Source organism: Pinus tabuliformis, chromosome 7 (assembly GCF_031772625.1).
Source record: "Pinus tabuliformis cultivar Carrire ecotype Pingquan chromosome 7, CPIR1, whole genome shotgun sequence".
NCBI lineage: Eukaryota > Viridiplantae > Streptophyta > Pinopsida > Pinales > Pinaceae > Pinus > Pinus tabuliformis.
In genome coordinates, this window is record NC_142293.1 from 2048406535 (window position 1) to 2048424597 (window position 18063).

The following is an 18063-nucleotide window of genomic DNA, read 5'->3' on the forward strand; positions in this document are numbered from 1 at the left end:
AGTTTGGAAGACTAGACAATTTAAACTTGATTGTGCGAAGCCCTAATGGCTTGAGTTTTGATTTCTCTACAAAGTATACTGCTCCATCAACATTGTTAGTAAATTATTCCAAAAAATATTTTCTATGAGTCATGTGGCAAGTTTCTCCTGAATCAAGCAACCAATAATTTTTCCAAGAAGCGAGTGAAGCATTAAATAAGTCTTTATTTACTCCAATATTACAGTGTGCCACAACATGATGAGCGGATTCAGGTGCTTTACCTTTTTCTATGTCATTAGTTTTACCTTTGGGTTAGTTTCTTTGCTGCTCAATTTTTTCCCAAGGTAATCTGCATGTGGAGGCATCATGTGATCCATTTCTTTTGCAGCATATGCAATGCAAATCTGATTTTTCTCCTTGAGAGTGTTTGCCCCCTCGCCTCTGAAATATCTTCCTCTTCCTCTTCGACCACCTCTTCCTCTAGAAGAATCTTGGGCAAGATTATTTTCTTTATGAGTAAGGCACACAGCCTCTTCAAAAGATTTAGGGGCTATCTTCTTTCCAAAAGATTTCTCTCTTTCAGCAATTTTTTTCACAAGAGAGTCAAAGGTAATATCTTTGATATTTCCATTTGCTTGCAATGACTGAAGATAATTAGAGTAAGTAGGATAAATTTCCTTGAGAAAAGTGATAAGAGGAATATCCAATTCAACCTTAGTGGCTTTGATATCATGCATTATAGATTTTACTTCGACTGCAAGAGCAAGCGGATCATTATTTTGTAATTCAAGAGTGAAGAGTTTAATCATGAGTTGAACAAGTTCAAGTGTAGAGTGTGAGTCATAGAGTTCTTTCAACTTTTGTAAGGCTTCAAAAGTAGTTGAAAATGGTGAATACGACGACTTCTTCATCTAAGGTAGGCTGTTTTGGCTCTTTGTCTCCGTCTCCAACACATACTCCTTTCCACAACTCATTGAAAATGAGGGTATGTTGTATCTTCCGGGACCACTCAGGATAGTTCTCCTTGCTAGTGAGAACTACTCCCACAGTAGATATGATTGAATGCATTGTAAAATCTATCAACGATTGACCAAAATCAACAATACCAAAATAACGTTATACCATAGTCCCAAGATAGTGAAACAATGAAAAAATGGCGTTATATGTATACCATCAATTATGTATATGAAACACTGTATATGAAAACAACGTTATAATAGACAACGAAATAGTGTATATGACATTAGAAATGTATATACTTTTATTGCACATCTCCATCAATAAAATTAAACATAAATATTTGTCTCCATTATGAGTTTTGTATTCGTAAGGTATATATAACTCCAAAACTCTCAATGGAAACATTTGCACATCACACCAATAAAATCAAACTTAAATATCAACTTTCGAATGCTCCAATGTCAAATGACCACGCATAAAAGAAACGCAGTGTGAAGGGAGGCCACCATGTTTAACACAAGAGGAGTCTGGTTTGATATCAGGTATGGCCTCTGAGCCACGATAAAAAAACAAGACATTTGTTTACACAAAACTAGGATCATGATCCCCACTGACAACTATAATAAGCACAATCCCTCGCCAACAATAGAAAAATTAGAGCCACAGAAAATATAATAACCAACGAAAATCAAGCTCCAAACACCATGGTTATCTCCTCCAAGAACCATAAGAGCCTCCATCACCACCTTAGCCACCAACAATTCCATTCCAGCAAGTCGGACCAGTGATATCACCGAGCATAACGGTTTGGAGGGCAGACTATTCAAAGAGAATAAAACATATATGACATTGTATGGACATTTGGAGCAGGCTTCAGGCAACTAACACCATAGATTATATGAGAGTTCGCTGCATATTAGAGCAAGGAGTAGTGTATAGTGGGAGGAGGTGAGGTGTATGGAGGGGCGTACTAGAGAAACTTACTGAAGTAGTTGTAGTGTATTGGAGTGTTTACCACAACGTTTACTACAACGTATTATATTGGACAATGGGCAACCTATTATATTGGAAACTGAATTATGTTAGATGAGCATCATATTATATGGGAAACTGAATTCTATCAGTTTGTTAACGTATTATATGGGAAACTGAATTGGAGGATGGGAAGCATATTACATTATACCATGTCAAAGCAGAGGTGTGAATTCTACAAAATAGGCATAACATAGGCAAGAAACTGACACTAGGACTTACACAAAAGCTAATTTTGGGAGTTGGCTCTGATACCATGTCAAACCAGGCATTAACTCCTCAAAAACTAATTCATTATATTCATTCAGGTTGGGCTTTATTATATACATGAGGGAGAGACTGTTCATTTAATCTCCTGGCGACTTTTCATATTTTCCATTATTTATTTACATTGGTTACACTTATTCACCCAATGCTGATGATTAGGTGTCAACATCTTTCTTCAATGCAGCTATATCATCATTCTTCTTTTTAATAAGTTGCTCTGTGGCTTTTATATCCTTGGGATCATGTCCCAATTCAATCACTAAGTCCCCTAAGGACTTGATCTTGGTATCATTGGCCAGTGAGGAGGCCTTCTCTAACTGAAATTGTGCTGAAATTTTGTTTAAAGAGTTTTGTAGCTGATGAGCAGCTATGGCTTTACCTGTCAGGGTGGAGTATATCATTTCTCTAGCTTGTTTGTGTAGTTCAATCTGGTCTATGGGATAAATATCCCTTGCCAACTCTTCAAATTCTACCTTTTTGAAATCAGATGTTGTCTTTGGCTGATGGGTTGTAGGTTTGATGAAAGACATCTGTAGCTCCCCCTCTTTAATTTCAAAGACTAACATTAGCCTTGTTTGATTAGTAGTAGTCAACTTTAGGTTCTAAGCATAGGTTTGGGCCTTGAGCCTTTCGTTTCTTGCCTTGATTTCCTTATATCTTTCCTTTATGTCCTAGTATCTATTAGTAGGCCTGCTGAACAAAGACACTTCCACACTAAGCTTCCTTTCTAACATCTGAGTCTGTGATGTGGAAGGCTCCTGCATGCCTTTAGATGGAGTGGTAGGCTTGCTTCTATTTCCTTTTGTGTATGTGACCTCAGTTGAGCCCTCTATATCCTCCTGTTAAGAGACAGGATTCATTTTCTTCCTTTTTGATTGGCTTGTTTCTGGTTGAGCATTTGAGGTTTCTCTTGCTGGTGTAGTGGCTTCCTCCCTACTTCTCTTTAGGTTCTTCTCCTCATTTTGAGGAGTCTGTGTAATTGGAGAGGTACTCATGGTTGTCTCTAGTTGGTCTGATTGCTCTGTTACCTACAGGAAAGAACTCTCATCGAGTTGTCTTTCTAGATCAATGAAAGTATTCTCTATGTCTACCCTGGTGCTATCTTGGTCCAATAGGGTAGCTTCCACGCTTCTGTTTGATTGGCATAGGCTCTATTTCAGGTATGGGATGGTGAATGAAAGTTCCTAGCTTGACCTTTCGTCTCTTCTTGGTAATGAATTCCAAAGGGTCATATCTCCAAACAAAACTTCTTTGGAACTTCCTATTCTGCAATATCAAATCTGCTTCTTTTCCTACCTCCCTAGAATTGTAAATGAAGGGACCTAATTGATCTTTGATTTCGAAATTGGCTTTCTTCTTGGCATTGATGAAGTTTATTTCATCTGCATTGATGATATTCTAAGGCAAACAAACTCATGGGGAGGTATCTTGGCAACTTATATGGTGCAAGAATGGAACCATATATTTTGATTTTTGTATGGTTTTGATAAAGGTACCAATCACCCACTTTGGTCTACTTGGAAAGTTGGAGGACTCTCTTTATTTCTAGACTTATTCTAGGAGGAGGGCTTCCAATCAACATTTCCATGACTGGGTGTACAAATAAATCAATTAAATTAGTATCAGAGTACGGAGACTGATATTGGTGGACCAATGGGGTCCAAAATATGACTGACCTGGGCTGACTCTTGGCGTCCATCATCTGAATGGTGAATGGGAACTTATGAGGTTGATAATACAAGAACATATGGTATAAAACTGATGAATACTTGAAAATTCTTCCATTGCTCATTCTAAGAAATTGTTCATGCATCCTATTAGCTATAAATTAGGCATAGTCATCAATGACAGTAGAAGGCTATCTTGGAGTGTAGATGGACATGAAGGCAAGGATTAACTCATCAATGTATTCACTAGTGGTGTATCCCAAAACACAGGATATAATGGCTACAATGTTATGGCCCCATGGGGAAAACTAGCAACTACATATGGAGGGGGATCCTTAGGGATGTGTGTTTCCTCTTTGATGAAGGTTTGGAACAATTGGGCCAATTTTGTAGAACTAAGCTTGGGATATTGGTCCAACAGGTCTCCAACTGAGAGGGTAGTTAGGTTTGGCCATGGATGGAGCTACAAAATTCCATTAATGGACTCAGCAATGATGGTGAAAAGTATGGTTTCGTTTGGGGACATGACTCCTATCTAACTAGGGATGTAATTGGCATGACAATAGTGGACAATCTCTGGGAAAATGTGGACTTGGGGGAACTAGTATTTGGGCCAATTTGAATCCCAAAGGCAAATCAAATCAACATGGTTGAGGTATCTGTCCCTACTTTGGCAATGTACTTTGAGCAAGGACTCTAGGGTAGTGGTATCTTTTATTTGGAAACCTTTATCAGCTAAAGCAAGGTGGTCCAGGTGTAAGTGAGGTGTAGAGATGGGCCTTACATCCATTGCAATTGGGGAAGCCATACTCAGTTCTTGTGGATTTGAGTGTGGGGGTAATTCAGATTTTTTAGGGAGACAACAATTTTGCAGATAGTTATGGCTAAAATTATAAAAATCAAAGTAAATTTGATATTTTTTACTTAATTAATAGTGCTATGAGGGTGAATTTACTCGGAATTTGACAATGGAGTTGGTTTTCCATGGTTAAATACCTATAATTTGGCGAAATTGACTGTAAATGGTGGTTGATGGAGGCTGCAGAGGTCCGTACGGTTCAGGTATGGACTGATGAATGAGCTGGACTGTCTACAGTGTCTGTGGAGTAATGACAAAGGTTTGTGAGCAAATTCTTAGTTTGCAAGGGTTGCAACGACTTTCTGAGTTCTCAATAGTGAATGCGCAGAAAGAGTGAGAAGAGGGGTAATTGGGCTTATATAGGAAAAAACGTTAATTTTAGTGGGTTCATTAAATGATGAACACTGGGAGGTTTTTTCTGTTATACGGGAAGGTGGTTTAATGGGGTCATTGCACCGCTTTTGAGAGGAAAGTGGTTTTGAGGGGGGCTCACCCGATCTAGTCGAGCGCATGACACGTAGCATTCTGGGGGTTGGGGAAAACCACCTTATCAGGTAGGTAAAGGATGGACATCGGGTGTGGTCGATATGATCATGAGTCATTGGATGAGAGGGAGGGATGATCAACAACGGTCAGGAGATGGAGTTGCACGATGATTTACACATAAAGTTTTCAAGGGGGCCATGGGTCTGTTCACCGGTGGTATAGGATTGAATTAACACTTAATCTCATTGGGGGCGCCTTAATACATGATTAAGGACTGAGGGTAGGATTTTAATATATTTTGTGGGATATGGAGTAGTCATATATTTTATAACTAAACTAAGGGGTGGGGTTATTTTATATAAAGGAGTTAAATATATACGGGCTAATGGGTTTTTTGAGAATTTTATATATTTAATTAAAAAGTTAATATGAGGTTAAATGAGTGGAAGGGGTATTGTACTTAGGTATAGAAAATATTATACACTTTCCATACATTTAGTACTTAGGAGGATGTAATTTGGTGGTTTTTTTTGCATAAAATATGTTTATCATGGAGTTTTCCTAGGCAAAAAGAATTTAACCTTTAGGAAAAGGGGTTTTGCGAGGGGGATGAACAAATTGCAAGGGAATTTAACACCTTTCCTTCTTAAGTCATCAAGCAGAGGGTCCGGTCCCACCAGAAGTCAGAGAAATTCTCTAAGCCTTTTTTACTTAAAGAACTATAGGCATTTATTATGAAAGGGATGTTAGTGAGTGTCATAGGGGTTAAAATGAATGATGGCGATGTTAAATAAATCATATTTTGAACCATCGCCTTTGCTTTGTTTACCACTTATGCATATTTGAAATATGCATTTGGAACAATGACATAAGTGTTTTTTGTGTAATCACATGATATTTCTGCAACCTTTCTACTACTTACCCATCTACTTACCCTACCATTTTTTCTTCACTTTATTTGGGTGCATTTAGGCTAGCAAGCCCTCATCAATATTTTTTTTCTTTACATAGAAAACTAATTAAATCTATCCTTATATCATCCAAGGGTTCATATTAAACTGATGAGCTCCTTTTATTCACTCTACTTATCTAATGATCTGCCAAGATTATACTGTTTGGTCAGATTTTATTTCTCTAACTATGAAAATAAAATTTAAAACGTGAAATAGCCAAGTTTAAACAATTTGACTATCATGGATTGTGGCATGAGTAACAAGCTGCACACAATCATTTATTATGCATAAAAAGTAAATAGTAGTGGCATTTTGACTTGCACAATTTCATGGTCTCTTTTTGTCTTTTGGGGTCATATATTTTCATTTTTTTGACCTTTTCATTCTTTTCTTCCTTTGAGTGTTCTTTTAGGACATACCCTCTTTAAATTTTTTAATTTTTTAATATGGAAAACATTTGTAGAAAGCAAAGGTATGTACAATATTACAAGGCTTAACCTTAGTTATTCAAAATTATGACTCCTATTGGTATAGGAACCTAACATAATCAACAGTTATTCATAGTTGTAGCTCTCTAGTTGTGTGTGAGGGAGAAGTGTTAATTTGGTTGTGTGTAGACTCAAGGGAAGAGCCTTAAAAATAACATTGTTGAGGCCAGCATGGAATGCTAACAGAAGTGTGTGGGAACACAGATTTGTCAGAGGAGAACAACAATGTCAAGAAAATGGTTATAATATATTCTTGATTTAATATATATGCAACTATCGATTGAGTTCCTACATAATATGTCACCTCACATGTTTATGGCTTAATGTTTCTTGACTTGTTAAGTAGGTTGAATAAAATTTGTCTATTATCACGGTTGTTTTTTGTTGTTGTTTACTTGTTTCAGGTGCTCGAAGAAGGAAACAAGAGATATTTGGAGTGAGGAAACAAGTTCATCACCAAATGGGATAAGCGTCCTAAGAGGTAGGCCCTCTTAATTGGTTCAAACCTAAGGAAATATTCCATGGAATGTCATGTTTGTGGCTAGACCCACTCTCAATCTAGAGGAATTGTTTGTGTCTGCGCTTAGAATTTTACTTCACCACATCTTCTACTCTAAAAGGAGCATCTTTGAGGTGGTTCATGGGTTTAGGTGGGTGCATTATCAACTCTTGGGATGACATGAAAACTTATTTTCTCACAAAATATTAGGACTATTGTAGGACTAGGGAATTAAAATATGAAATGTTTAAGATGTCTGCAAAGGATAATGAAACTCTAGAGGAATATGGTGAATGGTTTCACTACAATTTGCAGATATCCCCTCACTCCACATTACGAAAAGAAGTCTTGAAAGCCATCTTAAGTAAAGGAATCAAAGAATAATGGATAGAAACTCTAAATTTGATGGGAGAGGGGGACATTTCTCAAGAGGGTTATGATGAAATTGTTCGCTTGTGCATCAAGTGTTCGCGAGGTAGCACATGCACTGGGTCAAGAAGCTGAGATATTATGACTAGAGGAAGCAAACCACACAGTGGAGGTGTAACAAGAATGGAAATAAGTAACCTCTTGGATGACTTCAAGATAGACGTCCTGCAGGCCAAACTGAAACAAGCCTTAGCAGAACAAAACTTGGCCATTTTTTTCCCACGCTGTCAGAAGAAGCGCAACTAATGTGAGTGTCCATTAGACATGGTCTAGACATGCGCTATCTACACCAAGGACCATGCCACTAAGTAGTGTACATCACTCCTAGGGCTGAATGCAGTTTTTAAAGAAGCAGAAGAAGAACATAACCAATATACTTAATGATACAACGTCGATAGTGGCAAGGCCAACCCACGAGTATGTCACAAGACACATCTCAGTTCTTTCCTTCTTCGTCATTTAATCAATGACATAATTCTGGAGAAGCGTGGCAAGGTCAATCACCTTTCTCGAATTGGGAGTCCCAACCATTTCCTATGTCACCTTGGCTGACTCCATCCTTTTTGGGTAATGGTTGGCCGAATTCTCCTTTTACTCCTTTTTGGCAAAGTAATCCATATCCATCCCAGTGGCCTACCTCTACTTCACAAAATTCAAACTGGTCTTTGAATTGGCAACGACCTGTAGGGATAAGTAATATGCCTATGGGGATAGGTCCTTAAACTCAACCTACATTATCAGCCCCATATCCGTTACAACAAAATCCTCATCCCCTTCTGTCCCTAAATACCATCTCAACTGAATCCAAACCCAAATAATACGTCCGTTTAGCTGATACAAATTGTTGAAAACTCCGACCATGAGGTTGAAACAAATGAATGCAATGAACTTACACAGAGCTCAGGACACATTATGACTCCTGAGGGAGATAGAGACCAACCGCCAATTGAGTTAGAAACTCTATTTGTACATACACCATCGACTGTGACTGACACAGAAATAAAATAATGAGAATATATAGTTGAGCATAAAGATCCTGAAAAACTGATTGTTACTTCTCCCTTGTTCCCAGAAAGATTAAAAATACCTAAACTAGTTGTTTATTCAAACTTTAATCTCGTAGGGGAACTGAAAAATATTTTCATTAAAAGTCCTCTCCTCCAGGCCATCCAAGATATTCTTGTTTATGCTAAAACAATTAAAGAACTATGTGTGAAAAAGCTTGTGAGGAAAGTAAAATCTCCACCCACTGTTCACGTTGTAGGGACCTTATATGATTTTCTCCTGGGTGGGGAAACATTGATAAAATATGAATATCCTGAGAATCCCATAGTTAGAGTCCAAATATATGACCGCTCCTTTCCAAACATGTTAGTTGAATTAGGTCAACCATTAACATCTTAACAACAAAAAACGATAAGACACTTGGTATGATAGCTCTGGAAACAACAATCACCCTGATAGAACTTGTTGATCATTCGATGGTAAGGCCATAGGGAACTTTATAAGATATTACGGTTTCTTTTGATTCATGGGAGTACCCAATAGATTTTCTCGTCATAAACCCAAAAATTCGATTAGATGGACACCCTTTAATTTTGGTCCGACCATGGCTGGCAACAACTGATGCTTACATAGGTTGCTGAGAGGGAAACCTGACCATTGCTAAGGGGGAAGCTGTAAAAAATCTTGTTTTATATCCTCCTACCTAACCAAGTCCACCCATTGTGAAAATACATAAACAACTACCCTCACACCCATAAGAAAGCATTCGTTCACCACTTACCATAGCATAGGCGCTTGAGTTCAAGAATAAGACTGAAGATGATGTAATCAATAACTTTATCAATCATCCAGCAACTACGAATAATGTCAAATGTAAAATTTTAAAAGAAATTCTTGACAATGAAGACTTGGAAAACCCTTTGAAAGATACTAATGATCAACATATCCTGACAACTGCCGTTCAAAACAACAACCCTCTTGAAATTGAACCAAGAAAGATTTTAAACATTAATGATAGTCTCGACAGTGACCAACAACAAAAGCTCGTACAAGTTCTGCAAAAATATAAATGGTCTTTTTCTTGGGACTATCCAGACATGAAGGGTATAGACCCACAGATATGTACGCATCATATCTACACTGAAAATGATGCTCATCCTATCCGACAACATTAGCAGAGATTGAATCTGCATCTCAAATATATTGTAAAAGAAGAACTACATAAGTTTTTGGACGTGAATTTCATTTATCCCATTTCGGATAGAAAGTGGGTCTCTCTGCTTGTAGTTTTTCCTAACAAAAATGGGAAGTGGCACATCTATGTGTATTATCGGGAATTGAACAAGGCCACACAAAAGGATCACCTCCCTCTTCCATTTATTGATCAAGTCCTTGATACACTGGCAGGAAAACAATTTTTTTCCTTTCTGGATGGCTTTAGCGTGTCTGAAGACCAAGACAAAACCACCTTTTCCTACCCGTGGGGTACATTCACTTACAGAGTTTTACCATCTGGCTTATGTAATGCCCCAGCTACGTTTCAAAGGGCCATACTTAGTATTTTTGCTGATCTTATAAATGAAGGACTTGAAGCTTACATGGATGAATTTACCCCATATGGGGATGACTTTGATCAAGCGCTATAGACATTAGAGAATATCTTTGAACAGCGCATCACCACCAGGCTGTGTTTAAGCAATGTCAAATGTCACATGATGATGAAAAAAGGCGTAATCCTAGGACACTACATTTTTGCAGCTGGGATACAAGTAGATCAAGCAAAGATATAGGTAATTCTCCTACTACCTACACCCTGTACTAAGACAAAGGTACGTAGCTTCCTTGAATATGCAGGTTATTATCATAGGTTTATCAAAAAACAAATCACAAATTGGTGTGCCTTTGTATGCTTTAACAAGCAATGTTGACTTTAAATGGTCTGATAAATGTGATACAACTTTTCCAAATTTGAAGAAATTAGTTTCGACGGCACCAGTATTGTGTGGACCCAACTAGGAGCTACCATTTCACATCTCTATGGACACGTCAGATGCAGCAATAGGCATTGTCCTTGGCCAAGAGGAGGACAGAAATCCTTATGTTATTTTTTATATCAGAAAAAGTCTTACTGTTGTTGAACTTAATTATACGGTGACCGAAAATGAATTCTTAGCTATCATTTATGCCATAAACAAATTCAGACATTATATAATTGGCTATCAAGTTTTTCTATATACTAATCATTCTGCCATGAGATACTTAGCTAAAAAACCCATTACAAATGGTCGAGTGACTCGTTGGTTGTTACTTTTGCAAGAGTTTGATATCACCATTAAAGACTGTCCAAGGAAGGAAAACCTAGTCACGGATTTTTTGTCTTGGGATCCAAAGATAAATAATCCATTGGCAGTAGACAACCAGTTTCCAAATGAACACTTTTTTATGTAGTAGTTAAAATGCCATGGTATGCATATGTAGCAAACTATCTGGTGGTAGGAAAGCTGCCCAGACACCTGATAGCAAGGGAAAGGAAACAGATTGTCCAGCATAGTGATCGATTTTCTTGGATTGGCAAATAACTTTTTCATACAGTGTCTGATATGTGCATATGCAGATGCATTTGTGAAGATGAAATCTACGACATCCTGAAGGCTTGCCATGACGAGCCCTATGGAGGACACTTAGAAGATCACAGAACTGGGCATAAGGTACTACATATTGGCTATTATTGGCCCACTATTCTTAAAAATGCTAAGATATATGTCCAGGCTTGTGATAGCTTCCAAAGGATGGGTCATCCTAGTCAATCTGATGAAATGTCACTGCAACCCAAATTGGTAATAGAACCTTTCGAAAGATGGGCATTAGATTTTGTTGGTCCATTTCATTCGCTATCAAACCAAAAATCCTACATATTTCATGCTATAGACTATGTAACAAAGTGGGTAGAAACAATAGATTTGCCAAGAGATACAAAAGAAGTTGTAATTAATTCCCTTTTTGGGTTATTTGTGCGGTATGGTTTACCTAGGGAAGTGATAACAGATGGAGGGGGGAAATTTGTAGGACATAATATTGCAACCACTCTATGAAACCACCATGTCCAACATAGAGTCACTTCCCCATATCACTTGTAGGCGAACAGGCAGGTTGAAAGCACCAATAAGGTCATCAAAGCAATTTTGACCAAGACAATTTCGACACATCGGCGGGACTGGGCAGCTATACTTCCAGAGGCCTTGTGGGCCTATGACACAACTTGGAAAAATACTACTAGATATTCTCCGTACTAACTTGTATTTGGTAAAGAACCTATCTTTCCTATTGAATTTGAAATAAAGAATCTCAGAACACCCTAGGAAGTGGGAGTGGATCTAAAGGAGGCCCAAACTAAACGACTTCAACAAATACATGAATTGGATGAGGGTCAACTACTTTCTCTACAACGCACGACAATTATTTAGTAACAAAGGGAAAAGTGGCACGATAGTCTTATTAAAAAGAAGAAGTTTGAGAAAGGAGACTACGTCCTCCTCTATGATTCCAGATTCTAAGACTTTCCAAGCAAGTTACAAACAAGGTGGCTTGGCCCTTATGAAATTCAAGAGGTACACAACAATGGCACTCTCACTCTAACTACCATTGATAAGTCTGGCCATTCTTTCAGGGTGAATGGACATCGGGTGCATCTTTATCACAAACCACTCACCCATACAACACATACCCAACAATTAAATATTTGTGAGTCATCTTATCCATGAAGTGTGTGATAAATCATAAATAAAAGATCTATGTCACCCTCAACAAAATTGGTCCACAAAATACATATTAATCTATACACCCTAATGGATAATAGGATGAATTTGTGGAAGAAATTGCAATAATACAAGGTTTGAAATTTGTCCACATTTTGATTTGTGTTTTTCTAGTCCATGATTATGTTGACTCTCCCTTTTATATGTTTATAGATTAGGGAGAAGGTGATATGCTTGATGTGGTGAAAGCATTATTTTTCTTGTCTTGGCAATTTTAACAAAGTGTCATCCAAAACCTTGTACCAATACAAATCACCTTGAGTAATGCTTGTGATGATGGATAATTTGTAACTTTTCTGGAGGAAATCATTCAAGTAATAAGATTCATAAGAAGTATTAATCATGAATATATGGCCAAATATAGTGCAAGCATGGATCAAGTCGTTCTATTAAGTATTTGTGCATAGGGAGTCCAATTGAGTAAATAGGGGAATTTTTTTGTTCAAGTAAAAGGGTCATTGTGTTGTTTAGATGGAGTGTTGGGATCGATCAATAGTGACTGAGAAAATTTCCTGAATCAAATTTTATAACTTTTATTTTATCTTGATCTTTGTTCTAATTTGATGCCACAATAGTATAGTAAAAAAATTGTGATGGTTCAAGTGCAGAGTAGAATGACAATGCACATTAGAAACTGAGTGTGTACCTCGAAGATGGAATTGATTGAAATCTTAGATCAATTTGTTGTTGGAAAAAAGTGCATATTATAATTTGAGCATACACCTGTACATAAAAATCTCCTCTATAATGAGTTATGAAAATATTTTTGTGTGATCTAATTGTGGTATGGTGAGTATCTTGTGTATTAAGATCTGGGCTATAAGGTAATTGTGAGATTGATCTAAATTTTAGTCATAGTTTGTTTTGGGTCCACACTAAATACATTTATGTATTTGGCAGTTTGAGTGAGATGCATCGATTAATGCTTGTTTTACATGGTTGGTGCATAAGTGTAGTGGAGTGCGAGTGACATCCTATGTTATTTGTAAGAGCTTGTTTAGTTCTAGATTGAGATTAATGCAATTATAAGTTGGTCATAAGGTAGACCAAAGGAACATTGAATTGCGTTTAAGAAAGAAACTTGAGGACATGAATTTTCATGATTGCAATTTCAGTGATGATGATGATGATGCAATGAGATAATAGTTGATGATTAGCAGTGGTTAAGTAAGAGGGCAATTAGAAGATTGCATGATTCTTGAGAATGTTGAGTGTTGTTGCATTCGGGTCATTATCCTTGGTATGGGAGCCCAAAAATTCTTATTGGCATCTTAAAATTATAAGTGTAGTTGAGGGTTCTAGGCAAGGAAGTTGTACCTTCCTTAAGGAGTTTTTCACCTCCTTCCACTAGTAGTTGGTACATCATTAGGGGTTGTAGATCCTTTTATTATTAACTGTTAAAACTAGAATTTGTAGCTTCCTTCCGTATAAAAATAACTTTTTTAATATAAATTATGTATTCCTTTCATGTGATATGATTAGTTAATGATATATGATACTAAATTGTAAGAACAAATGAAAAATTGTTTCACCCCCATCTCAATATTTCTGACCGTTTTCTCTATAAAACGTTTCCCAGGTTATTCCTTGTGTCAAATTTGTTTGTGATATTTGATTTTGTTGTTCTCTATTTGTTTGTGAGATTTGATTTTATTCTTCTCTATTTTCTACATATATTCTAATTTGCATAATGCATATTTTTAAATATAGTTTTATTATATCTATTGTGTTGAACTATCTAGAATAATATCCATAGTAATTTATGGATTATCGGGTTTATGAACTCTTTTAGTTAAGTTGTTGGGCACAACCCTCTTATTTGTCATATGACCAAGTGTTAGCGCTAAAGACTCCAAACTACAAATTTTGAAAGGTTGTGATACATTAACCTTGAATTATTTCTAGCAAGGTGTAATGGCAGAGACAACTCTTAACCTATCTTGAGAGTTGATCAAGACATTAATAAGGAATTAAAGCTACGAAGAAGACTTTTAATAACATAGAGTTCTTCCCTAGACTATAGAAGAGTCCAAGATTTTCCATTCCATAATCATTTAGAAGGCTTCTCTTTGAATAGGCATATGAGGCAAACGTACATAGTTTACCACTTCTAAGGTATTCATAACTCTTCTCCCAACTAGAGAAACCTTCCAACTACTCATTAATATATGAAGGTATACATTAATAATTTTAAATCCTCCTTTTTCCCTAGTAAATACTAATCACCTTCACTTCATGGCCACTTAAGTTGTTCATTAGACTCCCAATCAACTTAAGAGTTCCCTAATGACCTCTACAACACTTTGCATAAGATGTTATGTGAAGATTCTTTTCATCCAAGTCCTCACCCTATCATCTAGGTTGTTGCTATAATTTTAAAACACTAATAAGACTTTCTAACTCTATAGCATACACAACCACTTATAGCCTAACTAAAATAGACAAGATAACCAATTAACCTTCCTAAGATCTCTTTATAACCAACCAAATATCAAGGATATCCAAGAGAATGAGTGGCTAACATCCGTAGTCTTATTAGTCAAGATTCTTATTTGGTCTAGAACTGTAACAACCAAGACATAAACAATAACCAAGACTATAGGTTTATATGTGCTATTATCCTAAGGCATGTCATAAGAGAACACAAAGATACATGAAGGCATATGAGTATTACATAGATATGAAAACCATTAAAAATAGATTTTATACCCTACTATCTCATAAAAAATCAACATATAGGGCATGATATCCAGTCAACAAGAAAGCTCATAGATATATAGTTGGTGGTTATCTTTTTTTCTTCAAAAAAATATAATTTTCATTACAAGTTCAATGTCCTCATGGGAAATTGTCTTATTACAATAAAAAGCTACCTACAACTCATGAAGGGTGAGCCATGTTCCACCCCACCATAGGCTCAATTGCACTACAAGCTCTCTTACAATTGGCCACCCCAGAGGTAGACCATTAAGCCATGAGGAAAGTTCTTACTTAGCAACACGGGGTAGAGTCATCGACATTATTCTCCCAATCCAATTAGCTCATCAGTCATTTTTCTTTTTGCTCTATTCATGCACTCCAACAAGTGCTAGTATTTTATTTTCTCTACACCTTTGTTTAGTCCTCTTTGATTTGCGCCTTCTTGATTCCTCATGCTTCTCCATTTGAATGACCATATCTCTAAATGTTCCTTCCTAATTTCTCATTATTTTAGCATACCCCCATTTTGGCTTCCCTTCCTCCTCATGCCTTCTCGTGGTTCATATCAAGGTTTCACCTCTTCATCAACCATAATTAAATTATAATTACAATCTATCCAAGTGTTTTTCCATTTACATTTACACACCCATAGAAGGATCAATAATATAATTAATTTCAATTACAATATTAGGAGGGAGTTAAGTGCTAGGGATACTACATCGTGCAACCTCTCCAACAATAAAAATTCATGTAATCCATGGAGACTATGCCCAATAGAGGATTACACCAAATAAAAACTTAAATAACATCTAAATAACCCCTTCAAGTGTGAACAACTACCAAGTGAGGTAGGTTTTTCAAGCAATTAACCTCCAATGCAATAAAATGAATTAATTCAACCATTGAATGGTCAAATAAACCTCAACATGTGTGCACAAAGTTTAATGCTTAGCAAAAAGATAACCAACATCCCAATTATCACCAACCAATTAAATCAACATAAACACATGTTCTAATGAGTTGCACGAGGAGGTGGGTGGTGTCTCCAGTAAGTGTTGTACTATGTAAATAAGCTAGATATCCTATCAAAACCCATCATGATAAGAACATAATGAAAAAATAGAAGCTCCACCTAGGTTTAATATTACAACACAACAAGAAGGAACTATAACATGGTAAAACTGACCAAATCATAGGAGGGGGTTTCTCCACGAAATATGTTTGTAGTATCCTTCCACTCTAACTTCATATTGGAAGCAAGTGCATACACATTGAACCTAACATTATCGAACAAATTTCCACCTAGGTGATGTGGCCAATGAATATTAGAATATTAAGTCATGTCACCTATGGAAGTCCGAAAAATGCAAAGTGCGCTATGACAACGCATATCATCTAACCACATCAAGGTCATAAGAGAAGGAGATGACAAAAATGATAACCCATCCAACCATAAAGTATGTCCCACCACACATCCAACATAAGAGGAACATGTAAAACACCCCTCCTAGTGACAATAATAATGCATCATCATTGTGGCCATGTCACTAGAAAACCCCACAAAACATTAAACATCTACTTGCAAATACCATCATCTAATTACTTGTGGGTATATAACCACTAGATAAGAACAAGATGTACCACAAATTACATAAACATATATATACGAAAAACACATCATAATGAGATAGCATGCTCCATAACCAACTAAATACAACCAAGGGGTGACCAATTAGGCAAGCATATTTGAGAATAACACTAAATCAACAAGCACAATCATCCAAAGAGAAGCATGGTTCACCCAACCAAAATGCTCGATCAAACAATCCAATGCCATCTAGAGGAAAAGATCCATGAATATTTATCCCAAAAAATCGTCCAATATTTTAAATACCAAAAAAAAATATCCATCAATCCGATGAATACTACAAAATAAAACCTCATTCAATATGAAATATAAGGGTTATTTTATGAGATTGTATTTCTTTGATGCTCCTTTCTTAAAATTATCAGTTGTTTGGGAGAGAAAAAAACACTCTACAACCCTAATGGTGAGGCAGCGATGAGTTAGGCGGTGCTTTGAAGAAATAAAATATGCAGCAAGAGACAAACCCAGACACTAAGAATGAGAGGAGAATGACAGAGGAGGAGAGGGGGGGAGATATCCCCTCCTATTGAGATGCGAAGGCAGGGGAAGGTAAGAATACTAGTAACCAGGCAGGAGAAACAAGAAAAATAGGACCAATCCTTGGAGCAATATGACAGGCAGGAAGCAAAGGAAAATGTTTACCGTGTGCAATGGTGAAACCAAGATTCATAATCCTGATGAACAAATTGGAGTGATACAAAAGTTATATGAAAGACCATGCGCTCATATGCAAGTTCATTGGAGTTTGGCTGACGGAAAAGGACCTCACGAAATGGATTCACCAAAAATGGCAACCCTGAGGCCACATCGAGCTAAAGCTGGAAGCAAGAGGCTTATTCACGGTAATATTCTCAAACTTGCAAGATAAAGAAAAAGTTTTTGAGAACAGCCCATACTTTCATTATGATGATGGATTGTTCATGAGATACTGGGAAGAATGTTATGACCTAGACAAGGACAAATTCCTGGCAGCCCCAGTGTAGGTTAGGTTATTTGGCCTTCCAATGGGCTTCTAGGACCTGGAGATTTTACAGGGCATAGGAAACACGATAGGCAATTTTGTAAAAATAGCATAAACGACAAAAAAAGGTAGATACATCTCATACACTAGAATTTGTGTTTACATGAATTTAGCTGACCCTATTCTACATACAGTAGAATTAGAGTATCGCGAAGAGGTCTAGCAACAAACCATCAACTATGAACATATTCCATTCAGATGTAAAAGATGTCATGAGTATGGACATCATTTTAAGGAATTCCCACCCAATATAG